The following is a 12,991-nucleotide window of genomic DNA, read 5'->3' as shown; positions in this document are numbered from 1 at the left end:
TGAACACGAACCATGGCCTTTCCGTAGAGAAACAAAAGTCACCAGGCCAGGTTCCTGATGTCAGTTTGCAGGAGGCACTTGGCACTGTCAAACCAGACACAGTTGCCTGTGGGAGCACCTTGCATCTGGGAGGTATCCTCAATCGTTCGGAATTTCAGCAGGCATCCGGCCACTCCGGGCCAGCGGGCACTGGGCACGAACGATGGCCTTTCCCCAGAGAAACAAAAGTCACCAGGCCAGGTTCCTATGTCAGTTTGCAGGAGGCACTTGGCACTGTCAAACCAGCTGCAGGTGCCTGTGGTGGTACCTTCTGTCAGGGAAGCATCCTCAACCGTGCGGAATTTCAGCAGGCAGCCGGCCACTCCGGGCCAGCGGGCCCTGGAGAGGAACGATGGCCTTTCCCCAGAGAAACAAAAGTCACCAGGCCAGGTTCCCGATGTCAGTTTGCAGGAGGCACTTGGCACTGTCAAACCAGACACAGTTGCCTGTGGGGGCACCTTGCATCTAGGCGGTATTCTGATCCGTTCGGAATTTCATCAGGCAGCCGGCCACTCGAGCCACCGGGCCCTAGAGAGGAACGATGGCCTTTCCCCAGAGAAACAAAAGTCACCAGGCCAGGTTCCTGATGTCAGTTTGCAGGAGGCACTTGGCACTGTCAAACCAGCCACAGTTGCCTCTGGGGGCACCTTGCATCTGGGAGGTATCCTCAACTGTGCGGAATTTCAGCAGGCAGCCAGCCAATCCGGGCCTGTAGGCCTCGAACAAGAATGATGGCCTTTCCCCAGAGAAACAAAACACACCGGGCCAGGTTCCTGATGTCAGTTTGCAGGAGGCACTTGGCACTGTCAAAGCAGCCACTGTTGCCTGTGGGAGCACCTTGCATCTCGGCGGTATCCTGATCCATGCAGAATTTCAGCAAGCAGCCGGCCACTCCGGGCCACCCGGTCCTGGACATGAGCGGTGGCCTTTCCCCAGAGAAACAAAAGTCACCAGGCCAGGTTCCTGATGTCAGTTTGCAGGGGGGACTTGGCACTGTCAAGTCAGCCGCTGTTGCCTGTGGGGGCACCTTGCATCTGGGACGTATCCTGATCCGTTCAGAATTTCAGCAGGCGGCCGGCCACTTCAGTCCACCTTGCCCTGGACATGAATCATGGCCTTTCCCCAGAGAAACAAAAGTCACCAGGCCAGGTTCCTGATGTCAGTTTGCAGGAGGCACTTGGCACTGTCAAACCAGCCACAGGCGCCTGTGGGGGCACTTTTCATCTGGGAGTTATCCTGATCCATGCGGAATTTCAGCAGGCAGCCGGCCACTCCGGGCCCCAGGGCCCTGGAGAGGAACGATGGCCTTTCCCCAGAGAAACAAAAGTCACCAGGCCAGGTTCCTGATGTCAGTTTGCAGGAGGCACTTGGCACTGTCAAACCAGCCACAGTTGCCTGTGGGGACACTTTTCATCTGGGAAGTATACTGATCCATGCGGAATTCCAGCAGGCAGCCAGCCACTCCTGCCCACCTTGCCCTGGACATGAATCATGGCCTTTCCCCAGAGAAGCAAAAGTCACCAGGCCAGGTTCCTGATGTCAGTTTGCAGGAGGCACTTGGCACTGTCAAACCAACCACAGTTGCCTGTGGCGGTACTTTCGGTCTGGGAGGTATCCTGATCCATGCGGAATTCCAGCAGGCAGCCAGCCACTCCTGCCCACCTTGCCCTCGACATGAATCATGGCCTTTCCCCAGAGAAACAAAAGTCACTAGGCCAGGTTCCCGATGTCAGTTTGCAGGAGGCACTTGGCACTGTCAAACAAGCCACAGTTGCCTGTGGGAGCACATTTCATGTGGGAGGCAGCCTAATCCATGAGGAATTTCAGCAGGCAGCCGGCCACTTCGGGCCGCTAGGCCCTGGACATGAACCATGGCCTTTCCCCAGAGAAACAAAAGTCACCAGGCCAGGTTCCTGATGTCAGTTTGCAGGTGGCACTTGGCACTGTCAAACCAGCCACAGTTGCCTGTGGCGGCAGCTTGCATCTAGGTGGTATTCTGATCCGTTCGGAATTTCAGCAGGCAGCCGGCCACTCGAGCCACCGGGCCCTAGAGAGGAACGATGGCCTTTCCCCCGAGAAAGAAAAGTCACCAGGCCAGGTTCCTGCTGCCAGTTTGCAGGAGGCACTTGGCACTGTCAAACCAGCCACAGGTGCCTGTGGGGGCACTTTTCATCTGGGAGGTATCCTCAACCATACGGAATTTCAGCAGGCGGCCGGCCACTCCGGGCCACCAGGCCCTGGATAGGAACCATGGCTTTTCCCCAGAGAAACAAAAGTCACTAGGCCAGGTTTCTGATGTCAGTTTGCAGGATGCACTTGGCACTGTCAAACCAGCCACAGTTGCCTGTGGGGGCACCTTGCATCTGGGAGGTATCCTCAACCGTTCGGAATTTCAGCAGGGAGCCGGCCACTCCGGGCCACCGGGCACTGAACACGAACCATGGCTTTCCATAGGGAAACAAGAGTCACCAGGCCACATTCCTGATGTCAGTTTGCAGGAGGCACTTGGCACTGTCAAACCAGCCACAGGTGCCTGTGGGGGCATCTTGCATCTGGGAGGTATCCTCAACCGTGCGGAATTTCAGCAGGCAGCCGGCCACTCCGGGCCCCAGGGCGCTGGAGAGGAACGATGGCCTTTCCCCAGAGAAACAAAAGTCACCAGGCCAGGTTCCTGATGTCAGTTTGCAGGAGGCACTTGGCACTGTCAAACCAGCTGCAGGTGCCTGTGGTGGTACCTTCTGTCAGGGAAGCATCCTCAAGCGTGCGGAATTTCAGCAGGCAGCCGGCCACTCCGGGCCAGCGGGCCCTGGAGAGGAACGATGGCCTTTCCCCAGAGAAACAAAAGTCACCAGGCCAGGTTCCCAATGTCAGTTTGCAGGAGGCACTTGGCACTGTCAAACCAGCCACAGGTGCCTCTGGGGGCACCTTGCATCTGGGAGGTATCCTCATCTGTGCGGAATTTCAGAAGGCAGACGGCCACTACGGGCCACCCGGTCCTGGATAGGAAGGGTGGCCTTTCCCCAGAGAAACAAAAGTCACCAGGCCAGGTTCCTGATGTCAGTTTGCAGGAGGCACTTGGCACTGTCAAACCAGCCACAGCTGCCTGTGGGGACACATTTCATCTGGGAGGTATACTGATCCGTGCGGAATTTCAGCAGGCAGCCGGCCACTCCGGGCCACCTTGCCCTGGACATGAATCATGGCCTTTCCCCAGAGAAACAAAAGTCACTAGACCAGGTTCCTGATGTCAGTTTGCAGGAGGCACTTGGCACTGTCAAACCAACCACAGTTGCCTGTGGCGGTACTTTTGGTCTGGGTGGTATCCTGATCCCTGAGGAATTTCAGCAGGCGGCCAGCCACTACGGGCCACCAGGTCCTGGACATGAACGGTGGCCTTTCCCCAGAGAAAGAAAAGTCACCAGGCCAGGTTTCTGATGTCAGTTTGCAGGAGGCACTTGGCACTGTCAGACCAGCCACAGTTGCCTGTGGGGGCACCTTGCATCTGGGAGGCATCCTCAACCATGCGGAATTTCAGCAGGCAGCCGGCCAATCCAGTCCACCAGGCCTCGAACAAGAATGATGGCCTTTCCCCAGAGAAACAAAAGTAACCAGGCCTGGTTCCCGATTTCAGTTTGCAGGAGACACTTGGCACTGTCAAACCAGCCACTGTTGCCTGTGGGAGCACCTTGCATCTAGGCGGTATCCTGATCCGTTCGGAATTTCAGAAGGCAGCAGGCCGCTCCGGGCCATCCAGCCCTGGATATGAACGGTGGCCTATCCCCTGAGAAACAAAAGTCACCAGGCCAGGTTCCTGATGTCAGTTTTCAGGAGGCACTTGGCACTGTCAAACCAGCCACAGTTGCCTGTGGTGGTACCTTCTGTCAGGGAGGCATCCTCAACCGTGCGGAATTTCAGCAGGCAGCCGGCCACTCCGGGCCGCCAGGCCCTGGACATGAACCATGGCCTTTCCCCAGAGAAACAAAAGTCACCAGGCCAGGTTCCTGATGTCAGTTTGCAGGTGGCACTTGGCACTGTCAAACCAGCCACAGTTGCCTGTGGCGGCACCTTGCATCTAGGTGGTATTCTGATCCGTTTGGAATTTCAGCAGGCAGCCGGCCACTCGAGCCACCGGGCCCTAGAGAGGAACGATGGCCTTTCCCCAGAGAAACAAAAGTCACCAGGCCAGGTTCCTGATGTCAGTTTGCAGGAGGCACTTGGCACTGTCAAACCAGCCACAGTTGCCTGTGGGAGCACCTTGCATCTGGGAGGTATCCTCAACCGTGCGGAATTTCAGCAGGCAGCCAGCCAATCCGGGCCTGTAGGCCTCGAACAAGAATGATGGCCTTTTGCCAGAGAAACAAAAGTCACCAGGCCAGGTTCCTGATGTCAGTTTGCAGGAGGCACTTGGCACTGTCAAAGCAGCCACTGTTGCCTGTGGGAGCACCTTGCATCTCGGCGGTATCCTGATCCATGCAGAATTTCAGCAGGCAGCCGGCCACTCCGGGCCGCCAGGCCCTGGACATGAACCATGGCCTTTCCCCAGAGAAACAAAAGTCACCAGGCCAGGTTCCTGATGTCAGTTTGCAGGTGGCCCTTGGCACTGTCAAACCAGCCACAGTTGCCTGGGGGGGCACCTTGCATCTGGGAGGTATCCTCAACCGTGCGGAATTTCAGCAGGGAGCCGGCCACTCCGGGCCACCGGGCACTGAACACGAACCATGGCCTTTCCGTAGAGAAACAAAAGTCACCAGGCCAGGTTCCTGATGTCAGTTTGCAGGAGGCACTTGGCACTGTCAAACCAGCCACAGTTGCCTGTGGGAGCACCTTGCATCTGGGAGGTATCCTCAATCGTTCGGAATTTCAGCAGGCATCCGGCCACTCCGGGCCAGCGGGCACTGGGCACGAACGATGGCCTTTCCCCAGAGAAACAAAAGTCACCAGGCCAGGTTCCTGATGTCAGTTTGCAGGAGGCACTTGGCACTGTCAAACCAGCTGCAGGTGCCTGTGGTGGTACCTTCTGTCAGGGAAGCATCCTCAACCGTGCGGAATTTCAGCAGGCAGCCGGCCACTCCGGGCCAGCGGGCCCTGGAGAGGAACGATGGCCTTTCCCCAGAGAAACAAAAGTCACCAGGCCAGGTTCCCGATGTCAGTTTGCAGGAGGCACTTGGCACTGTCAAACCAGCCACAGCTGCCTGTGGGGGCACCTTGCATCTGGGAGGTATCCTCATCTGTGCGGAATTTCAGCAGGCAGACGGCCACTACGGGCCACCCGGTCCTGGATAGGAAGGGTGGCCTTTCCCCTGAGAAACAAAAGTCACCAGGCCAGGTTCCTGATGTCAGTTTGCAGGAGGCACTTGGCACTGTCAAACCAGCCACAGCTGCCTGTGGGGACACATTTCATCTGGGAGGTATACTGATCCGTGCGGAATTTCAGCAGGCAGCCGGCCACTCCGGGCCACCTTGCCCTGGACATGAATCATGGCCTTTCCCCAGAGAAACAAAAGTCACTAGGCCAGGTTCCTGATGTCAGTTTGCAGGAGGCACTTGGCACTGTCAAACCAACCACAGTTGCCTGTGGCGGTACATTTGGTCTGGGTGGTATCCTGATCCCTGAGGAATTTCAGCAGGCGGCCAGCCACTACGGGCCACCAGGTCCTGGACATGAACGGTGGCCTTTCCCCAGAGAAACAAAAGTCACCAGGCCAGGTTTCTGATGTCAGTTTGCAGGAGGCACTTGGCACTGTCAGACCAGCCACAGTTGCCTGTGGGGGCACCTTGCATCTGGGAGGCATCCTCAACCATGCGGAATTTCAGAAGGCAGCAGGCCACTCCGGGCCAGCGGGCACTGGGCACGAACAATGGCCTTTCCCCAGAGCAACTAAAGTCACCAGGCCAGGTTCCTGATGTCATTTTGCAGGAGGCACTTGGCACTGTCAAACCAGACACAGTTGCCTGTGGGAGCACCTTGCATCTGGGAGGTATCCTGATCCGTTCGGAATTTCAGCAGGCAGCCGGCCAATCCAGGCCACCAGGCCTCGAACAAGAATGATGGCCTTTCCCCAGAGAAACAAAAGTAACCAGGCCTGGTTCCCGATTTCAGTTTGCAGGAGACACTTGGCACTGTCAAACCAGCCACTGTTGCCTGTGGGAGCACCTTGCATCTAGGCGGTATCCTGATCCGTTCGGAACTTCAGAAGGCAGCAGGCCGCTCCGGACAATCCAGCCCTGGATATGAACGGTGGCCTATCCCCAGAGAAACAAAAGTCACCAGGCCAGGTTCCTGATGTCAGTTTTCAGGAGGCACTTGGCACTGTCAAACCAGCCACAGTTGCCTGTGGTGGTACCTTCTGTCAAGGAGGCATCCTCAACCGTGCGGAATTTCAGCAGGCAGCCGGCCACTCCGGGCCGCCAGGCCCTGGACATGAACCATGGCCTTTCCCCAGAGAAACAAAAGTCACCAGGCCAGGTTCCTGATGTCAGTTTGCAGGTGGCACTTGGCACTGTCAAACCAGCCACAGTTGCCTGTGGGGGCACCTTGCATCTGGGAGGTATCCTGATCCGTTCGCAATTTCAGCAGGCAGCCGGCCAATCCAGGCCACCAGGCCTCGAACAAGAATGATGGCCTTTCCCCAGAGAAACAAAAGTCACCAGGCCTGGTTCCCGATTTCAGTTTGCAGGAGACACTTGGCACTGTCAAACCAGCCACTGTTGCCTGTGGGAGCACCTTGCATCTAGGCGGTATCCTGATCCGTTCGGAATTTCAGAAGGCAGCAGGCCGCTCCGGGCCATCCAGCCCTGGATATGAACGGTGGCCTATCCCCTGAGAAACAAAAGTCACCAGGCCAGGTTCCTGATGTCAGTTTTCAGGAGGCACTTGGCACTGTCAAAGCAGCCACTGTTGCCTGTGGTGGTACCTTCTGTCAAGGAGGCATCCTCAACCGTGCGGAATTTCAGCAGGCAGCCGGCCACTCCGGGCCGCCAGGCCCTGGACATGAACCATGGCCTTTCCCCAGAGAAACAAAAGTCACCAGGCCAGGTTCCTGATGTCAGTTTGCAGGTGGCACTTGGCACTGTCAAACCAGCCACAGTTGCCTGGGGGGGCACCTTGCATCTGGGAGGTATCCTCAACCGTGCGGAATTTCAGCAGGGAGCCGGCCACACCGGGCCACCGGGCACTGAACACGAACCATGGCCTTTCCGTAGAGAAACAAAAGTCACCAGGCCAGGTTCCTGATGTCAGTTTGCAGGAGGCACTTGGCACTGTCAAACCAGACACAGTTGCCTGTGGGAGCACCTTGCATCTGGGAGGTATCCTCAACCGTTCGGAATTTCAGCAGGCAGCCGGCCAATCCAGGCCTCCAGGCCTCGAACAAGAATGATGGGCTTTCCCCAGAGAAACCAAAGTAACCAGGCCAGGATCCCGATTTCAGTTTGCAGGAGACACTTGGCACTGTCAAACCAGCCACTGTTGCCTGTGGGAGCACCTTGCATCTAGGCGGTATCCTGATCCGTTCGGAATTTCAGCAGGCAGCAGGCCACTCCGGGCCATCCAGCCCTGGATATGAACGGTGGCCTATCCCCTGAGAAACAAAAGTCACCAGGCCAGGTTCCTGATGTCAGTTTGCAGGAGGCACTTGGCACTGTCAAACCAGCCACAGTTGCCTGTGGTGGTACCTTCTGTCAGGGAGGCATCCTCAACCGTGCGGAATTTCAGCAGGCAGCCGGTTCCTCCGGGCCACCAGGCCCTGGACATGAACCATGGCCTTTCCCCAGAGAAACAAAAGTCACCAGGCCAGGTTCCTGATGTCAGTTTGCAGGTGGCACTTGGCATTGTCAAACCAGCCACAGTTGCCTGTGGCGGCACCTTGCATCTAGGTGGTATTCTGATGCGTTCGGAATTTCAGAAGGCAGCCGGCCACTACGGGCCGCCCGGTCCTGGATAGGAACGGTGGCCTTTCCCCAGAGAAACAAAAGTCACTAGGCCAGGTTCCCGATGTCAGTTTGCAGGAGGCACTTGGCACTGTCAAACAAGCCACAGTTGCCTGTGGGAGCACATTTCATGTGGGAGGCAGCCTAATCCATGAGGAATTTCAGCAGGCAGCCGGCCACTTCGGGCCGCCAGGCCCTGGACATGAACCATGGCCTTTCCCCAGAGAAACAAAAGTCACCAGGCCAGGTTCCTGATGTCAGTTTGCAGGTGGCACTTGGCACTGTCAAACCAGCCACAGTTGCCTGTGGCGGCAGCTTGCATCTAGGTGGTATTCTGATCCGTTCGGAATTTCAGCAGGCAGCCGGCCACTCGAGCCACCGGGCCCTAGAGAGGAACGATGGCCTTTCCCCCGAGAAACAAAAGTCACCAGGCCAGGTTCCTGCTGCCAGTTTGCTGGAGGCACTTGGCACTGTCAAACCAGCCACAGTTGCCTGTGGCGGCACCTTGCATCTGGGAGGTATCCTGATCCGTGCGGAATTTCAGCAGGCAGCCAGCCAATCCGGGCCTGTAGGCCTCGAACAAGAATGATGGCCTTTTGCCAGAGAAACAAAACTCACCAGGCAAGGTTCCTGATGTCAGTTTGCAGGAGACACTTGGCACTGTCAAAGCAGCCACTGTTGCCTGTGGGAGCACCTTGCATCTCGGCGGTATCCTGATCCATGCAGAATTTCAGCAGGCATCCGGCCACTCCGGGCCACCCGGTCCTGGACATGAACGGTGGCCTTTCCCCAGAGAAAAAAAAGTCACCAGGCCAGGTTCCTGCTGCCAGTTTGCAGGAGGCACTTGGCACTGTCAAACCAGCCACAGGTGCCTGTGGGGGCACTTTTCATCTGGGAGGTATCCTCAACCGTGAGGAATTTCAGCAGGCAGCCGGCCAATCCAGGCCACCAGGCCGCGAACAAGAATGATGGCCTTTCCCTAGAGAAACAAAAGTCACCAGGCCAGGTTCCCGATTTCAGATTGCAGGAGACAGTTGGCACTGTCAAACCAGCCACAGTTGCCTGTGGCGGCACCTTGCATCTAGGTGGTATCCTGATCCGTTCGGAATTTCCGCAGGCAGCCAGCCACCCGACCCACCGGGTCTTGGAGATGAACGATGGCGTTTCCACAGAGAAACAAACCTCACCAGGCCAGGTTCCTGATGTCAGTTTGCAGGAGGCACTTGGCACTGTCAAAACAGCCACTGTTGCCTGTGGGAGCACCTTGCATCTGGGCGGTATCCTGATCCATGCAGAATTTCAGCAGGCAGCCGGCCACTCCGGGCCACCCGGTCCTGGACATGAACGGTGGCCTTTCCCCAGAGAAAGAAAAGTCACCAGGGCAGGTTCCTGCTGCCAGTTTGCAGGAGGCACTTGGCACTGTCAAACCAGCCACTGTTGCCTCTGGAGGCACCTTGCATCTGGGCAGCATCCTGATCCGTTTGGAATTTCAGCAGGCAGCCTGCCACTCCCGGCTAGCGGGCACTGGACATGAACGATGGCTTTTCCCCAGAGAAACAAAAGTCACCAGGCCAGGTTCCTGCTGCCAGTTTGCAGGAGGCACTTGGCACTGTCAAACCAGCCACAGTTGCCTGTGGGGGCACCTTGCATCTGGGAGGTATCCTGATCCGTGCGGAATTTCAGCAGGCAGCCGGCCACTCCGGGCCAGCGGGCACTGGGCACGAACGATGGCCTTTCCCCAGAGCAACAAAAGTCACCAGGCCAGTTTTCTGATGTCAGTTTGCAGGAGGCACTTGGCACTGTCAAACCAGCTACAGTTGCCTCTGGGGGCACCTTGCATCTGGGAGGTATCCTCAACCGTGCGGAATTTCAGCAGGCCGTCGGCCAATCCGGGCCTGCAGGCCTCGAACAAGAATGATGGCGTTTCCCCAGAGAAACAAAAGTCACCAGGCCAGGTTCCTGATGTCAGTTTGCAGGTGGCACTTGGCACTGTCAAACCAGCCACAGTTGCCTGTGGCGGCAGCTTGCATCTAGGTGGTATTCTGATCCGTTCGGAATTTCAGCAGGCAGCCGGCCACTCGAGCCACCGGGCCCTAGAGAGGAACGATGGCCTTTCCCCCGAGAAACAAAAGTCACCAGGCCAGGTTCCTGCTGCCAGTTTGCTGGAGGCACTTGGCACTGTCAAACCAGCCACAGTTGCCTGTGGCGGCACCTTGCATCTGGGAGGTATCCTGATCCGTGCGGAATTTCAGCAGGCAGCCAGCCAATCCGGGCCTGTAGGCCTCGAACAAGAATGATGGCCTTTTGCCAGAGAAACAAAACTCACCAGGCAAGGTTCCTGATGTCAGTTTGCAGGAGACACTTGGCACTGTCAAAGCAGCCACTGTTGCCTGTGGGAGCACCTTGCATCTCGGCGGTATCCTGATCCATGCAGAATTTCAGCAGGCATCCGGCCACTCCGGGCCACCCGGTCCTGGACATGAACGGTGGCCTTTCCCCAGAGAAAAAAAAGTCACCAGGCCAGGTTCCTGCTGCCAGTTTGCAGGAGGCACTTGGCACTGTCAAACCAGCCACAGGTGCCTGTGGGGGCACTTTTCATCTGGGAGGTATCCTCAACCGTGAGGAATTTCAGCAGGCAGCCGGCCAATCCAGGCCACCAGGCCGCGAACAAGAATGATGGCCTTTCCCTAGAGAAACAAAAGTCACCAGGCCAGGTTCCCGATTTCAGATTGCAGGAGACAGTTGGCACTGTCAAACCAGCCACAGTTGCCTGTGGCGGCACCTTGCATCTAGGTGGTATCCTGATCCGTTCGGAATTTCCGCAGGCAGCCAGCCACCCGACCCACCGGGTCTTGGAGATGAACGATGGCGTTTCCACAGAGAAACAAACCTCACCAGGCCAGGTTCCTGATGTCAGTTTGCAGGAGGCACTTGGCACTGTCAAAACAGCCACTGTTGCCTGTGGGAGCACCTTGCATCTGGGCGGTATCCTGATCCATGCAGAATTTCAGCAGGCAGCCGGCCACTCCGGGCCACCCGGTCCTGGACATGAACGGTGGCCTTTCCCCAGAGAAAGAAAAGTCACCAGGGCAGGTTCCTGCTGCCAGTTTGCAGGAGGCACTTGGCACTGTCAAACCAGCCACTGTTGCCTCTGGAGGCACCTTGCATCTGGGCAGCATCCTGATCCGTTTGGAATTTCAGCAGGCAGCCTGCCACTCCCGGCTAGCGGGCACTGGACATGAACGATGGCTTTTCCCCAGAGAAACAAAAGTCACCAGGCCAGGTTCCTGCTGCCAGTTTGCAGGAGGCACTTGGCACTGTCAAACCAGCCACAGTTGCCTGTGGGGGCACCTTGCATCTGGGAGGTATCCTGATCCGTGCGGAATTTCAGCAGGCAGCCGGCCACTCCGGGCCAGCGGGCACTGGACACGAACGATGGCCTTTCCCCAGAGCAACAAAAGTCACCAGGCCAGTTTTCTGATGTCAGTTTGCAGGAGGCACTTGGCACTGTCAAACCAGCTACAGTTGCCTCTGGGGGCACCTTGCATCTGGGAGGTATCCTCAACCGTGCGGAATTTCAGCAGGCCGTCGGCCAATCCGGGCCTGCAGGCCTCGAACAAGAATGATGGCGTTTCCCCAGAGAAACAAAAGTCACCAGGCCAGGTTCCTGATGTCAGTTTGCAGGTGGCACTTGGTACTGTCAAACCAGCCACAGTTGCCTGTGGCGGCACCTTGCATCTAGGTGGTATACTGATCCGTTCGGAATTTCAGCAGGCAGCCGGCCACTCGAGCCACCGGGCCCTAGAGAGGAACGATGGCCTTTCCCCAGAGAAACAAAAGTCACCAGGCCAGGTTCCTGATGTCAGTTTGCAGGAGGCACTTGGCACTGTCAAACCAGCCACAGTTGCCTGTGGGAGCACCTTGCATCTGGGAGGTATCCTCAACCGTGCGGAATTTCAGCAGGCAGCCAGCCAATCCGGGCCTGTAGGCCTCGAACAAGAATGATGGCCTTTTGCCAGAGAAACAAAACTCACCAGGCCAGGTTCCTGATGTCAGTTTGCAGGAGGCACTTGGCACTGTCAAACCAGCCACAGCTGCCTGTGGGGACACATTTCATCTGGGAGGTATACTGATCCGTGCGGAATTTCAGCAGGCAGCCGGCCACTCCGGGCCACCTTGCCCTGGACATGAATCATGGCCTTTCCCCAGAGAAACAAAAGTCACTAGACCAGGTTCCTGATGTCAGTTTGCAGGAGGCACTTGGCACTGTCAAACCAACCACAGTTGCCTGTGGCGGTACTTTTGGTCTGGGTGGTATCCTGATCCCTGAGGAATTTCAGCAGGCGGCCAGCCACTACGGGCCACCAGGTCCTGGACATGAACGGTGGCCTTTCCCCAGAGAAAGAAAAGTCACCAGGCCAGGTTTCTGATGTCAGTTTGCAGGAGGCACTTGGCACTGTCAGACCAGCCACAGTTGCCTGTGGGGGCACCTTGCATCTGGGAGGCATCCTCAACCATGCGGAATTTCAGCAGGCAGCCGGCCACTCCGGGCCACCGGGCACTGGGCACGAACAATGGCCTTTCCCCAGAGCAACTAAAGTCACCAGGCCAGGTTCCTGATGTCAGTTTGCAGGAGGCACTTGGCAATGTCAAACCAGACACAGTTGCCTGTGGGAGCACCTTGCATCTGGGAGGTATCCTGATCCGTTCGGAATTTCAGCAGGCAGCCGGCCAATCCAGGCCACCAGGCCTCGAACAAGAATGATGGCCTTTCCCCAGAGAAACAAAAGTAACCAGGCCTGGTTCCCGATTTCAGTTTGCAGGAGACACTTGGCACTGTCAAACCAGCCACTGTTGCCTGTGGGAGCACCTTGCATCTAGGCGGTATCCTGATCCGTTCGGAATTTCAGAAGGCAGCAGGCCGCTCCGGGCCATCCAGCCCTGGATATGAACGGTGGCCTATCCCCTGAGAAACAAAAGTCACCAGGCCAGGTTCCTGATGTCAGTTTTCAGGAGGCACTTG

Source organism: Passer domesticus, chromosome 8, assembly GCF_036417665.1.
Source record: "Passer domesticus isolate bPasDom1 chromosome 8, bPasDom1.hap1, whole genome shotgun sequence".
NCBI classification, from domain to species: domain Eukaryota; kingdom Metazoa; phylum Chordata; class Aves; order Passeriformes; family Passeridae; genus Passer; species Passer domesticus.
This window is presented reverse-complemented; position numbering follows the sequence as displayed.